The sequence below is a fragment of the Asparagus officinalis genome, chromosome 6 (genome assembly GCF_001876935.1).
Source record: "Asparagus officinalis chromosome 6, Aspof.V1, whole genome shotgun sequence".
Lineage (NCBI taxonomy): Eukaryota > Viridiplantae > Streptophyta > Magnoliopsida > Asparagales > Asparagaceae > Asparagus > Asparagus officinalis.
The window spans coordinates 24096641-24101572 of record NC_033799.1 but is presented as its reverse complement, the minus strand read 5'-3'; the positions used below and the strand labels follow the sequence as shown (position 1 = coordinate 24101572).

The window sequence follows — 4932 nt, the reverse complement described above, 5'->3', positions numbered from 1 at the left end:
CATGCCGCCGTCGATGTGCATGAAGCAACCGTACATGATACTATCACTTTTGATCCCTGGAAGATATTCTCCTGGAAATAACATCGATGTTTTCCTCCAACCATTAATTGACGACCTGAAGCTTCTCTAGGAAAAAGGTGTCAGCACTTATGATGCTTATGGTAAGGAGTCTTTCTGTATGCGGGCAATGGTCATGTGGACAATTAATGACTTCCCGGCATACGCTAACCTGTCTGGATGGTCGACGAAGGGTCAGATTGCTTGTCCGATTTGCATGTCAGACTATAGGGAGGATGAGGACTCCATCATCGAGACGGTCATTGGACCTAGTAGGAAGAATAGATATCGGTGGAGAGGATCCGAGCAGAGGCCGCACGAGTCTAGTAGCACCTACGAGTCTGCAGCACCACAAGGAACACCAGGAAGCAGTTCATATCAAGACTCGATGGAGCAGCGATTAAAAGCGATTGAAGATTGGCAGTCACAGCAAACAACATATCAGCGGGTTGCAGAGGAAGAACGGAGGCGCCGGGAGCAGACCGTATTGGAGTTCACACAATTCATGTCGACTCTGCCTCAGGAGGCTCAGGAGGCATATAGGAGACAGTTTCTGTCGTCACAGGTAATATATATACTTTGCTTTTTTTAATTAGATGATATCGTACATACTGATACACACTGATACAAACTGTTACACACAAACCCTAACTCTAACCCTAACACAAACCTCAAAATATATAATTATAATATTTTTATGTGATGGTGGTGTTGATGGTGTATGCGTTCGTAGTGTTGGTGGTATTGGTTGGTGGGTTGGTTGGTTGGTTGGTTGTGGTATTGTGTTGTGGTGGTCGTTAAGTGATTGGTTTGTGGGGGGTTTGGTCGTGGTGGGGGGGAGGAATGGGGATTGGGTGTTGATGGTGGTGATGGTAGTGATGGAGGGGGAGGGGGTGTGTGGAGTGGATGGTGGTGTTGATGGTGTATGCGTGCGTAGTGTTGGTGGTATTGGTTGGTGGGTTGGTGGGTGAGGTTGGAGGATTTGTGGTAGTGTTGTTGTGTTGTGGTGTGATGTGTGGTGATGTGTTGTGCAGTGTAGTGTTGTGTTGTGTTGTGATGGTGTAGTGTTGTGTGTTGTTGTGTTATGGTGTTGTGGTGTTGTGTTGTTGTGTTGTGATGTTGTGGTGTTGTGTTGTAGTATATTTATATTTACACTCTTATTAACGTTTACACACACTTGTTAACATTTGATTTATATTTACAGGCCGGAACTTCTTCACAAGGTGCAGCCGGGGGTAATCATAATGCGGTGGGTGTTGAGGATGAGGATGATGATGATCAGGAGGATTGATTGTCCTTAATATAACTTTGAAAACAATTTCTTGTGTTATATAAACAATATTTATTATGTACATGTCGAGAAACTTTTACTTGCTTTTATTGAATTAAATGTGTAATATATGCGTGAGATGTGATATTTGCATGAGATTGAATATTATACTGCTGATTGAACATGTTTTTAAAAATTATTATCGATATTGTACAGGGTTTTTTCAATTTTTTAAAATATTTTCCAAATTCTTTTTTTAAAATTTTTAGCGACGGAAATTCCGTTGCTAAATACTATTTTAGCAACGGAAATTCCGTCACTAAATTACTATTTAGCGACGGAAAACATGCACGAAATAATATCTGACTAATTTAAAAATATATTGGCGACGGAATTTACGTCGCTAATATAGTTTTAGCGACGGATTAACCGTCACTACTGTTTTATTAGTGACGGAATAGCCGTCGCTATTTTTTTTTAATTTTTTTTAAAATAGCGACCATTTTACCGTTGCTAATAAACCGTCGCTAACAATTAGCGACGGAATGTTCGTCGCTAAAAGTCTTTTTAGGGACCCCTGTAATAGCGTCAAACTTTTAGCGACGGAATTTTATTTTTTCCGTCGCCAAAAGTTTTAGCGACGGAATATCGACTTATAGCAAACTTTTAGCGACGGAATTTTATTTTTTCCGTCGCCAAAAGTTTTAGCGACGGAATATCGACTTATAGCGATGGATTTGTCCGTCGCTAAAAGTGGAAAATCCAGCAGTGTCTATGAAATTAAACCAAACCAACTTATCCACGTAAAAACAAACATATATGAATATAAATATTTATTTATATGCTTGTAAAAACTTTGTTTGTGGATAAACCAAAAGCCAAAATGTGTATATATATAACTATATATATAAACATAGAAACTAATAAAATGTGTGTGTATACGATATTGAGATTACAGTACTTAACAGACAAAATATAAACTCCTAAACTAATTATACACAAGCTTGTGATCTTCAACGAAGCTCTATCTTGATACACTTGCGGATGAAGCTTGAACTTAGATCTTCAACTTGAATTGCAAGGCTTCACTCCACTATTCCGCCAACCCCCATTGGATATGATCGTGAAACCTTGATTCCATCCATCCTTCAACATATTGTTTGTCTACAACAAATAGATAAACACAAATACTAGACAAACAACATTAGTGGTAAATTGTTTGTTAAACATCATCAAAACAAAGAGGCCAACACTAGGTGTTGACCGAGACCAAAACCAAAGAAACAGACCCGGCCCACCATAAGCTCAACTAACTAATGGCCTGTTCCAACCTGACTCGAGTTTAATTATAAATATTTATTTTTTAGCAAAAAATAAATGGGCATCAGCTAGCTAGGTATTCCTTCAAAGTCCAAACTATGTATAACTTTGTGTTTGCAATGTTTTTCTGTTTGATGTGCATACACACACATATGTCATTTTAAATAATGTTTGAAATAGGAAAAAATAAATTAAATGTAACTTTATAGATATGAATATAAAGTTAATATAATTTAGAAATGAAAAATAGAAAAAGTTAAAAAAAAAGCCCCATGGTCCAAGACTACGATTCATGGGCCGTGGACCAAGCCGGGTGGCGTCACAAGCCCGAATCGACCGTACTCACGCGGCACGCCCACCTACACAACAGTGTCAATTTTATAATAAAACTGTTTTAAATTCGAGTCCGGTGGGACTTGAACCTAATTGCTCTAATACCATCACAAAGTCCTATTACACGAATGCTTTGAGTTACACTGATGGTCAAGAGCTACATTTTTATGTTCTAACAATTGAAAATAGAAGTTATGGATTAGTCACTACTATGTTACAATTGTTGATTTATTTACATATAAATTCTTTTTGAAATGTATTTAGCACATAACTGTGAGTGTCGGCGTGATCAAGATTTTTTTCAATTCAATAGGAGTTTTTAGTGAGTATTATATCTAGAACAAATTACAACCGCTCACTAGTCACTAGATAAATCCATACCTCAATGTAAATTAGTAGTTTCTCTGCTACTAATTACAGAGAAAATAGATCCAAAACCATGAAAAAGAAGAGAGTAAGCCGTTACGTGTAGTTAATAAAGCGGCAAGTTATTATATTATATATAAGGAAAGAAGCCTTTATCGCTTTCCAACATAAAATAATAATAAATTCTAAGATAAAGCGCTCGTGCATGGTTCTCATTGTATAGAGGAAATCAAGGAAACAACAACCAGAAAGAAATGGAAGATAGAAAAGGCCTAGCATCTTGCTTCAGCGCATAACGAAAGTGACAGAGAGAACATTAATTGTCTCAGACATCACCCAGGTATACAAATTGCTCGTATTAGCTATTTTTAAAATTTTCGAAAGTGACAGAGAGAACATTGTCTCAGACATCACCCAGGTATACAAATTGCTCGTATTAGCTATTTTTAAAATAAATTTTTTGTTATGATTTGGGGTTTGCTTCATCTAGATGTTCTTGTTCCTATTTTAAATGAAAAAAAATCATGTTTTTTAATTACTTTCAGCCGTTCTTTTGATGCATTACAGGTCAGATATGTGTTATAGTTTGCCTGAATCTTGATGGTAACTTGGAATTATGACTTGTGTGACCATTTTACTTGCCAAGAATACAATTATATTTCAGAGATCAAATTGTAGAATTATCAAGTATTGTCAAAATCCATACTCTGATCAACTTTAATAAACAACACTATATCCCCATGAACTTTCAATGTTGCAGTAAACCCCCATGAACTATCAATATTGCAGTAAACCCCCATGAACTTCCAAAATACAAGTAGTCAAAGCAGCAAGTTATTATATTATATATATAAAAGGAAAAATACAAGCAGTTAAAGCAGCAAGTTATTATATACTATATATATAAAAGGAAAGAAGACTATCGCTTTCCAACATAGAATAGTAATAAATTCTAAGACAAAGCGCTCGTGGGTCTCACTGTAGAGAGGGAAATTGAGGAAACAACCACCACAAACAAATGGAAGAGAGAAGAGGCCTAGCTTCCTTTGCTTCAGCGCATAACGAAAGTGACAGAGAGAACATTGTCTCAGATATCACCCAGGTATACAAATTGCTTGTATTAGTTATTTTTAAAATAAATTTTCTGTTATGATTTGGGGTTGCTTCATCTAGATGTTCTTGTTCCTATTTTTGATGAAAAAAGATCATGTTTTTTAATTACTTTCAGCTGTTCTTTTGATGCATTACAGGTCAGATATATGTTATAGTTTGTCTGAATCTTGATGGTAACTTGGAATTATGACTTGTGTGACCATTTTACTTGCCAAGAATACAATTATATTTCAGAGATCATTTTGTAGAATTATCAAGTATTGTCAAAATCCATACTCTGATCAACTTTAATAAACTACACTATATCCCCATGAACTTTCAATGTTGCAGTAAACCCCCATGAACTTTTAAAATCACACTAAACCCCCATTAGCTTTTTGGAATTGCAGGAAACCCCCATGAACTTTCTGAGTTTTGTAGATAACCCCATAAATTAGAACCAAATAAAAAGGCATTTTGAAAGTTCAGGGGGG

General features: G+C 36.3%; 1 pseudogene; it reads left to right on the top strand.

Annotated features, from left to right (window-relative positions):
• LOC109845921 overlaps positions 3605-4932 on the top strand; it is a 14753-nt pseudogene continuing 13425 nt past the window's right edge.